Here is an 11,397-nt window from a genome sequence, read left to right as displayed (position 1 = left end):
TAGAATGTAAGCCTATGCGGCAGGGTCTCGCTATTTACTGTTTTACTCTGTACAGCACCATGTACATTGATGGTGCTATATAAATAAATAAATAAATAATAATAATAATAATAATAATAATAATAATAATAATAACGGCATGAACAGGAGGGGAAATGGCTATAGCCATCATTAGGATTGTCTCAAGCGCCTAACTGGATCCAGGAGTACAGCGGATCCTCTCCCCGCCTCCCCACACCCGCTGCCCCGGACCCAGTCGGATGCACAGCACAGACACGAGCACAGACCCTGCACGAGCACAGACCCTGCTCAAGCGCCCGTGAGGCCCATAGAGTACTCGACAGCCGCTTTGAGCCAAAATTGCTCACTTACCTTTCCTGCATCAATGGCAGCCACCATTGACACAACGGAGGGAAATGCACAATTTCTGGAGCCTCATAAACAGTGCACTTCCCCCCCCACTGCGTCAACAGTGGCTGTAAAGGCCCCATTTACATGAGGGTAAAGGGGCAAACAGAGCAATTTCAGCACGAAGGGGCGAACGGCTGTTGAGCGCTCACCAGGGCAAGCTGAGCCTCAGAAGAGGCTCACTCACGTAGCCTGTCAAGCAGAGCATGTGAAGGGGAGTTTGCCCACCCCTACCCCTACTTTCCTGGCAGGGGAGACACCTTGATCATGAAGGAGGTTTTCCCAGGGTGAGGCTCATCCATTGCATTCCTGGTGTGCTAACACCTGCGATTTCCCCAAATGCGGGAAACTTGACTGCATAATTTGTGGTAACAAGGGAAAGGGCCTTTTCAGTGGTGACCCCCCAACTAAAGAACAATCACCCTGACAAGGCTCGCCTGGTGCCAACAGTGTTATCTTTTCAGCACCAGGTCAAGACTTTTCTCTTCTCCCAAGCATTTAACAGCATATGTTGAGTTTTAACTGACCCAGAATAGTTGTTTTAAATGGATATTATCTAATCTGTTTTTATGGTTTTAAATGTTGTATATTGGTTTTTAAATGTTCAGTGTTTTTAATCTTTGTAAACCGCCCAGAGAGCTTGGGGTAGTATATAAATGTAGAAGAAGAAGAAGAAGAAGAAGAAGAAGAAGAAGAAGAAGAAGAAGAAGAAGAAGAAGAAGAAGAGGAGGAGGAGGAGGAGGAGGAGGAGGAGGAGGAGGAGGAGGAGGAGGAGGAGGAGGAGGAGGAGGAGCGGCGAACAGGCACAAAGTACTATAGACTGTTCAAAGAAACAATGGGCCAGTTTGTATGATTAAGCACCCCGCCTTGGCTTATTTAATGCCTGCATGTTTAAGCCATATGGGCTGTACCATGTGCAGACATCCATTAACACACTACCCACAACCCTAAAACATCCCATGGGTTCTGGGTGGTTTGTAAACCACACTAACAGCCCATCATCAGTGGGTTTGGGTGACACAATATGCTGCGGTCATGGCTTGGATATTTGAAAGCTGCCTGGTATGCACTGTTATGTGCCACGACCCACTGTGACTTAAATAAATTATGGTGGGCTGCGGTGATCATGAAATCCCAGGTACTTTCTACACAAGGCTTTCATTGTGAGCTCATGATTGTTCATTCACAGTAGTTTGCTTGTCCTTTATAGAACATGGTCTTCCTCCAGGGCCTCTCCCATTCTCTACAACCATTTCCCTGACTTGTTTTAGATCGAGGAAAATGTGGTGTTATTTAGAAACGGTGGAATGAGACGCTCATGTATTTGTGCAATTCCACTATACAACAGTGCCATCTAGTGGCCGTGTAATGAAACATATAGAAAAGCAAAGAAAGAAAGAAAAAAAAAACCTGGAAAAAAACATGTGTAAAGGAGCCAATCTTAATCCCAAAATGGATCTGGAAGCAAAAGCCTCTATAAAAGTGCAGGGGCAAAAGCCTCATGTAGAAAAGCCCCCAGTCAATGGGTACAATCCAGTCAAATTTTAAAACCTTGAAATTCCATTGGTTTCAAATAGGAGAGTTATGCACACATTTAAAGCTGAAATGTCAGTGTGTTATTTTCCCTTCCCCCCTTCTCATCACCTCCAGACTCAGTGAAAAGCAATATCAGAATGCTGCTTAAGCGATCCAACCCACTTATAAAACAGAAGCAGAGTTTAATGTGGTTGATTTCAGAGGCTGGAACCAAACAGTAGTGAAAGATTGTTTGTTTGTTTATTTATTTACTTAAGGTATTTTTTTATATACCTTGCCTTTCTATTAATACGTTGGGTGGCTTTCAAAAATTAAAAATGGGGAGATAATTACACACCATGAAAAAACAGTATAGGGAAAAAAACCGGTACAGGAAAAGTAAATAGAACATAATAACGAGCAGCCTAGAATACATATGGAAAAGCAGAGCTGAAAGTGGTTTGAGAGAGACGTTATTCATGATGTAGACACTCATTTTTTTCAGACCCGCCTCTGATCAAACAGGCTTTGCAAGTTTTTTGAAATGGTACAAAAACCTGCACGATGTGTTTGGTGCAAGTGGAATTGAAAGACACATGATGAGCTCTCTTTCAAACCTCAACAACAACACATAACAAGCACACACACAAAGGAAAATTGTCTGTCTCCTGCATGAAACAATATGTGGCACCTTTCTCCACGTTTAATCACTGGAAAACACTGCCTCCTAGTGGCAAAGCTTCATGATACAAGCATCCGGATCCCTCTTTCCTTCCCACCCCCCTTCCACCCCATGTCTATCCCCCTCGCTGAGAAATTCCCAACTGCATTGATCCGAGGGATATATTTATTAATTTTATTGGTTCAAGAAACTAAAGTGAACTTCAGGGGATTTAAGCCATAAAGGAGTTCAGAGCGCGGAGCATTCCCCTCCCTCATTTATTTTAAGAATTCTCCGCCAAACTGATGAAAGCAGGTATCAACTTCAGTGCTTCTTTACCTGCTCTCTTCATTTTTGCATTTCCCAACATCTTTCACGTATGCACGCCATATCAATGATCGAAACATGATTACATTTATCTGCCCCATGACACACCGATTTTGTGTTCCCACGCAGCCCCTTCCCCTGAAAGCGAGACCTTCCCCTTTATCAGGGTTTATCTGCCTTGAATTTTTCCACCACCGCATTTTTAGGCTAGGAGAAACAAAACAAAAACTTTTTTTAAAAAAAATAGCCACGGTTTTCGCTTGCGAAAGAACAAAAAAGGTATTGTGGGCTGATAAAGACAAAGCTGGCAAATTACAAGGTTACTCCGAAACACAGCACTGAAGGCTGGAGAACAATGGGCTTGCCAGAAACTTTTTTTTTATTTTTACGCTGACTGGGTGGCAGTGAAGACAATAGAGAACTAAAGTTAGTCAGTGTACTTTGGTGTCATCGCTGAACATGTCCGTCCCTGCTCAGTTCTAACAGGAATACATAACTATCCTGATATATGGGTTCTCTCTGAATTGGCTGTTGAGAAGGTGGTGGTGGGAAGGAAGGGGGGAGGAGACCAGCCCATGGCACTAATATATCTAGGGATCGGTTTATATCTTACATAAAAACACACCATAACCGGACTGCCCACTTCTTGTTTAGTGTTCTGTTCTTTTCATCCACTAATACATCATAAAGGAGCCAATCCCTGGGGGACGACACAAGTGAGGAATTGCACACTTTAAAAATGTACTTCATCTGTTCTCTTTCCAGGGTCTTGGCCTGTATCTAGCATGTCCACCACCACCACCACCCTGACGTGGAAGGACAGAGGGGGCTAGAGGGTGGAGCTGAGCCTCCTTCCTTCAGGCCAAAAAAGACTATTGCTGTAGTTGCAGCCAATCAATGTCTATATCTGTTCTACTTTTGCTTGTCTGTCTGTCTGTTTGAGCAGTTTCTTGTTGGTTGATTATTTTCTTTCTTAATTCTGGTGTGCATATCACTGTGGTACTAGCATAACGCCCGTGTCCCATGTGTGGTAGCAGTCCTGTTCTTTTCTCACTTTTTTGCCCCTCAGCCTCCTCACCGCAGGGGGAGGGGGTTCAGGAATAATGAAAACGTGGCTCATGCATAGTGGTGTGGGGAATGTGGGGAGGGGGGACATTTTTCTCCCTCTCCCATAACACTAGAACCCAATGGGGGCATCCCATGAAGCTGATTGGTGGGAGATTCAGGACAGACTAAAGGAAGGACTTCTTCACACAGCACATAGTTAAACTATGGAATTTGCTACCACAGGATGTAGTGATGGAAACCAATTTGGATGGCTTTAAAAGGGGGCTGGATAAATTCCTGGAGGAGAAGGCTTTCCATCGCTACTACCTCCAGTATCTGAGGCAGTAAGCCTATATACACCAGTTGCTGGGAACACGGGTGGCAGGGTGCTGTTGCAACTGCGTCTTGCTGTTGGGTTCCTGGTCAACAGTTGGTTGGCCACTATGTGAACAGAATGCTGGACTAGTATCCTGCAGGACTCTTCTTATGTTCTTATAGTGTATCCCTCCTCTGAAATTTGCATGCAGTGAGGCCCCCTCCCTTGCTCACCCAATTTGGCCTCCTCCATCTCCTTTTCCCTCCCAGCTGCTGGCAGAGACAGCCTAATCCTGTGGCTCTGCCCAGGGCCTGCCTTCGTGCTACACTCCACACTGGCAGAGGGACTGCCCTGCCTGTTTGGCGCAGAGGGAATTAATAGCTATTGTAGCTCAAGCTTTGAATGTTTTCAAACATTATTTATTTATTTATTGCATTTCTATCTGGCGTTCAAAAGTCTACACTGCTCAAGCTTCATTTTAAAATAAAAATGAGCAAAATCAGTCTGGTAAATCTCGATCAATGCACCTTATAGTGCCGTATTCTTATATAAGAGGTAAGATACTCATTTCAGTGATGTTGAATAGAACAGCCTGTAACATCGTCATCTGATTGATTTAGCCCTCCTTCACCTTCTTAAAACACTTTCAGGTGCCATGGTACTTCGTACACTGGGTGGTTTGCTACAGTGGCAGTGATTTCGGTGGGGCTATGAATCCATTCCAGGTTTCAGTGAGAACCAGACAGAACTCTGAAGGAGCAGTCCAAGGCAGTGAACCTATGTGGAGGTTAGGGTTCAGCACCTTGGATAGCTCCTTTAGAGTCCTGGCTGGTTCTGATTCCACCAGCCTTCACTGAATTTGGCTTAGTTCTCACTCAGATAATAACCCCATGTCTGTGTTGTAAAACTTTAGCAAACTGCAGGTAAGTAGGTAGATATATAGGCACAGACAACCATAAACACAGATAGAGTGTATATACATATATATTAGTTTTTGTGAACCACCCAGGGAGCTTCGGCTATTGGGTGGTATAAAAATGCAAATAATAATAATAATAATAATAATAATAATAATAATAATAATAATAATGGTAATGCTGCCTTCTTTTATAATATTAGAACTGGGGGGTCACTCAAAGAAAGTGACTGGCAATAGATTTTGTCCAGACAGAAGAACATCCGTCTTTGCACAATTAATTCATGGAATTCAAGTTCTAGCAGTGGCTACTACTTTAGATTGCTTTATAGGGGATTAGATATTCATGCAGAATAGATCTATCAATGGATATTAGCCATCACAGCTCAATGAAGACTGGAGATTCAGAGGTATTTGTTTGTATTTTATGCTTTTTATGCTTTTAAATTTTGTATTTGTTTTTAATGTTCACTGTTTTTAACTTTCGTAAACTGCCCAGAGAGCTTTGGCTATGGGGTGGTATATAAGTGTAAATAATAATAATAATAATAATAATAATAATAATAATAATAATAATAATAATAATAATAATAAGGCTAAGTCTGGCTAGAAACACAAATCAGGCAGCCAGAAACTTACACAAAATGAAACAAAGATGCCAAAGGACACAACCTCTTGAGATGGGTAGGAATGGAGAAGACCCATGTCACCAGTATGTACTTGGGCACTGAGGACCACAGCTTGTGGTATGTACTGTACACTTGTCCCACTTTTTCCTTCCACCAAACTACTTGTATTTATAGAATCATAGAATAGTAGAGTTGGAAGGGGCCTACAAGGCTATTGAGTCCAACCCCCTGCTCAATGCAGGAATCCACCTCAAAGCATCCCTGACAGATGGCTGTCCAGCTGCCTCTTGGATGCCCCTAGTATGGGAGAGCTTACCACCTCCCTTGGTCATTGGTTCCATTGTCGTACTGCTCTAACAGCCTGGAGGTTTTTCCTGATGTCCAGCCAGAATCTGGCATCCAGTGACTTGAGCCCATCATTCCATGTCCTGCACTCTGTGATGATCAAGAAGAGATCCTTGACCTCCTCCTTTGTATTGCATTTACCACCAGCAATCTGGAGACAAAAATATACATGATTGCGTTGGGTGGGTGGGGGTGCTATGACACTGGGAAGATAATTCTAGTCCCTCTTGAGGATGGCCATGTTAGAAATGCTTCCCTGCCACCGGTACACTCATCCAGGGTGAAAAAGGGCTGACACCAGGCTTCCGCAACCACATGCCTTCCAGATGTTTTGAATTTCAACCCTCATCAGCCCCAGCCAGCATGGGCAATGGTCAGGAAGCTTGGAGTTGCAGCCCAAAGCATCCGGAGGTAGGGAGGTTGGAGAAGCCCATAAGAGATTCAAATGAGTTCGGATTTTTATGAATCCTACCCACGGATTCCACAGCGGACCGGCATTTTCTGTGTTGCATGGACCTTCAGACTGGTTTTTGTTTGTTTTTTACTTTCTGGGAGCTGTACCTAAATTTGGTCGTGCAAGAGGAAAAACCACCAACCAAAAATATGAATTTCCCCCATAGGTTAAAGGGTGAAAATGCAGTTGGAGGGGGCATTGATGCATTTTTCAGGGGGGGGGGTCCCACTCTTGGAGAGATTTCTGCAAATTTGCATTAACAAAACCCTGTACATCCCTAACTAAACAGCCCTAGGTATGAGAACAATACTCTACACCCATTCCAATATATGTGCATAGCGGGTGGAGGACCTCGAAACTCATACATTGGTACAGTAGCCAAATACGAGGGTTCTGGCATGTCATGTCAGCAGCGGCATGATCCTCCTCTCCTTGACCGATATCTGCAGGATTCAGCATTGCCATCACCAACTTTGCTGACTTCCTCACCCACCCACCCCACTACTCCAGAGTAGTTGTGTTTCTTGCCAAGGGCAAAGTTATTCGCCAGGCAATGAGGCTGGGGAGAAATTTTACCTGTGTGCTCAACTAAGGGCTCATCTACACCAAGCAGGATATTCCACTATGAAAGTCAGGATCTACACTACTGCTTTATAGCAGTATTGAAGTGCACTGACAACTGTTGGGGCCCATTGACACGTACCATACACCGCTTTCATAGCCATTGTGGTGTAGTGGCTAAAGTGTCAGACCAGGAGTTGGGAGATCTGGGTTCTAGTCCCCACTCAGCCATGGAAACTTTGAGCCAGTCACAAACTCTCAGACCAACCCACCTCACAGGGTTGTTGTGAGGATAAAAATGGAGAGGAGGAGGATTATGTATGTCGCCTTGGGTTCCTTGGAGGAAGACAGGTGGGATATAAATGCAAAAATAAAAAAAATAGTGCAATATCTTGGTTGGTGTAGATGTGTCAATGGGCCCCAACAGTTGGTTGTTTTATTATGGTTTTAATTTTTGTGAACTGCCCAGAGAGCTTCGGCTATTGAGCGGTATAAAAATGTAATAAATAAATAAATAAACAGTTGTCAGTGTACTTCAGTACCACTGTAAAGCAGTAGTGTGGCTCCTGCCTTTTATAAACCGCTTTCATAGTGGAATATCCTGCTTGGTGTAGATGAGCCCTGAAACAATGATGAAGGCTTTTCACTTCCCCACGGCAAGATGACCAAGGCCGTAGCTAGACCTAAGGTTTATCCCAGGATTGTCCTGGGGTCAAACCTGTTCATCTAAGTGCCACACAGGGAATCCAGCATTCAGGCAGGGACGAACCCAGGATGATCCTGGGATAAACCTTAGGTCTAGCTACGGCCTTAGTTATGGTGCACTCAGTGGAAGCTGATAGCTCCGATTTCAGTGGGGCTGTGATTCTATTCTGAGTTTCATTAAGAAGAAGCCAAAATATGAAAGGAGCTATCCAAAGTGCTGAACCCTTTCTACACCTAAGGGTTATCCCAGGAAAATGGAGGGATCATCCCCGCCTGCTCCCAGGATCCCCTGTGTGTCCTTTGGATGCACAGGAACGATCCCAGGACAATCCCGGGATATAGGGCTGGTGTAGACATGCCCTGGGACCTTCCTGAGGTCAGATGTATATTCAATGCTTATGGGTCCTCTTTCTTGACCACCATGAAATTGGCCCAAGGCCATTCGCACACTTAGTCAAGACAAACTCACATTTACCTGCTACTTTACACGTAATGCAGAGCTGCAGTCAGTCAGGGTGACCTGTTGAGTCCAGCTGCATAATGCAACTAACACAGGTTTGTTGCAGTCACATCTAGAAAAATGGAATGCGTGACATGACCCACATGGGTACACACCGAAGGAGACCTCTGAGAGTACGGGAGCCTCACTCCAGCTTTCTTTTGCTGTACAATCCGGATGCAGTTGCACTGTATAAATCAGCCTTCCCCAGCCTGGCACCCCCCCCCCCCGATGTCTTGGACTACAACTCCTAACATCCTCAGCCAGCTGAGAGTGATGGGAGTTGTAGTCCAAGGCATCTGGGGGGCACCCAGTTGATGAAGGTTTGTATAAAGTCTGCCTTTATTGTAGTGTGCACATTGCCAGTTGTCTGTACAAGAGTTAATACAGCAATCGTGGGGTCGGTTGTGAGTGCTGCAAGCAATGTCATGTTCACCCAGAACTATCAAGGCTTATGTTAAAGTTATCCCGCTCCTACCCTGAGCTGTGCAGGTTCACTGAATCCACTCTTACATAAAATAGACTTTGTGGCTGCTTTTCATCAGCGTCTTTGCTCTCTGGTGTATGTTTGCTGTGTATTAGTGTCAGATCTTCAGTGATAGATGGTTAGGTGGTTCTGCTGTAGCCCTCTGTACGATCAAACAGCATTGCTCTGTGTGTGTGTGTGTGTGTGGGAGAGAGAGAGAGAGAGAGAGAGAGAGAGAGAGAGAGAGAGAGAGAGAGAGAGTCTGGTTTGATATTGGTTTTTTGTGAGAACATCCCTTTTTTGAAGAGTGGCAAAATGCAGAAGAATCAGCTTATATTAAAAATGCAGCATAATTTCCCTAATTATGGCATTTGCATCATGCTACACAGATTGGCTGGGTTATTTCAGATTGTTTTAAAGTCAAAGTGGCAGCGGGCCTCCAGTCTTCCCAAAGTGTTTGACACATGTGCAGTTGCATAATGAAACATCGCAAATTTTACCCTGCAATTGCGCTGGCTTTCTTCTCGTCTAAGTGCTGCATTAAGAGCATCAGAAAACCAAATGTACCCAAAACACTTTTTAAAAATGAACTAGGCTCCCCCCCTACACACACACACACGCCACTCTCATCCACAAATTAAGTCCCTAAAGATCCTTTTCGTTTTATCATTAACTACATTGAAGTAATAAATATTTTCTTTTTCATTCCTCAACCGTTTTGCATGAGAAGGAAGCCCACACTAGAGTTTAGCAGTTAATTTACACCAGTATTGTCTCTTGTGTAAGTAGCTAATACAAATACTCATTTTATTCCTTTGAATGCCGCTTTCCCTGATATGAGACAGACAGATGGACACACACACACACACAGAGAGAGAGAGAGAGAGAGAGAGAGAGAGAGAGATCACTACAACACAAATTGGGCATCAGAGATGTAGTCCGGACTTCTTTTTGCTATCATCCCTGATTGCCCTGTGGGTTGAGAAGTGGCCAATTTAAAGCATGAATATAGTCTGGGGATACATGAATCATGAATTGCATTTGATATATGGAAAGGAACAATCATTTAGAAAGGCTGAAAATGCAGTCATCTGCTTTTTAATGTTCAAGGGAAATGCTGCAATAGACAGCAGTACAGAAAAATATTATATATATATATATATATATATATATATATATATATATATATATATATGAGAAACTATCTTTGCTTCTGGCTTTCCTTGTTGTTGTTTTTTAATTGGGCTGGAAGGGGTTACTTCATTATGCAGCAAATTAGAAAATTCATAATTTATCATTGCACCCAGTCGAAATGCCACCCAACTGAGTCGCACCCCTGCGAAAACCATCACATAGTAACAAACTGTCAAAGTCTGCTGCAGCCGACGGGCAAAATTAATATGCAAATGTATGCAAGAAATTAAAAAGCAGAATTACCCAGGCAAATGAGGTAGCTATACTTGAATTGTTAGAATTATGAATAATTACTGCGAATTTTCTGCTCCTAATATAACTTGTTTTTTGATAAACAAAGACTTAATTATCGAGATGCGCTGGAGAATTTCCGTGGCGCTCATTAATCTTGCAAAAAAAAAAAAAAGATGAGGGGGGAAAAAACAAGTCCCTGGTGCCCAAACCGTAATGAAGAGCGCGTGCCCTGAATCTTCAGAAAGATCAGAGGCACCAGGATGCCAGGGCTGAGGGAAAAAAATGACAGTGCCAATGTCCCCTCCTGTACCCTGGAGTGTCATAACGTCTTCTACTAACTATCAAAGGGACTTATTTATGCCAGCAGCTGAGCTATAAGTCCAATTTACGATGCCTTAAGCAGTGGTGAAATAGTCTGTTGACGTGCTATGGAAATGCCATCTTGTGGTGGTTCAGTTTGGTCCCAGGGATACCAACTTGACAAAGGGGACCCCTCCACTCCATGGCTAATGGATGCTGCATGACAGACCAGAATACCCAAGAGGGACAATCTTTTAGGGCCAGTCTCAATGGTCCTCCATTAATCTTGGTTCTGCAGTGCTCTGGTGTCCATGGGAACAAGGGCATTATCATAAACACTGATTTTAAATTTTCCCATTAGGGACTGCAATACAGACAAGAGATGTTTCGGATGGGGAGGCTAAGGAGAGGGTGGGGGGCATGAGAAAGGCCACTCTGTGTGTGTGTGTGTGTGTGTGTGTGTGTGTGTGTGTGTGTGTGTGTGTGTGTATGCCAGGTTCACCCCAGAATGGATGGTAGAGAGGATTTTTACCCCTGGCAAAATATCACCTCAAAAAAAAATACACACACACACACACACAAAGGAGCAAATAGCTCTGAGTGTACCATGGGCTGCTTGCTGACTGTTTCCTCTGTTTTTGCAGAGAGGGAAGAGAAAAGGGGGGTGGAGAGAGACGGCCTGGCCCTGGTGGGTTGAGATAATTTACCATAAGAAAGCAAAAGGGAAAATAACCCCAGGTACCTCTCAGTGCAGACCAAATCGAACCTGCTGTGAGCTTATTATTACTTAAAAACTGGCATCTAAGTGGAAATGACTGAC

The 11,397-nt window shown here is 43.8% G+C and overlaps 1 pseudogene; it reads left to right on the top strand.

The window, feature by feature from the left end:
* The first annotated feature begins 644 nt into the window (after window positions 1–644).
* LOC134393855 (U1 spliceosomal RNA) lies at window positions 645–798 on the top strand (annotated as a pseudogene).
* Window positions 799–11,397: the final 10,599 nt, after the last annotated feature.

The sequence above is a fragment of the Elgaria multicarinata genome, chromosome 2 (genome assembly GCF_023053635.1).
Source record: "Elgaria multicarinata webbii isolate HBS135686 ecotype San Diego chromosome 2, rElgMul1.1.pri, whole genome shotgun sequence".
Taxonomy (NCBI): Eukaryota; Metazoa; Chordata; class Lepidosauria; order Squamata; family Anguidae; genus Elgaria; species Elgaria multicarinata.
This window is presented reverse-complemented; position numbering and strand designations above follow the sequence as displayed.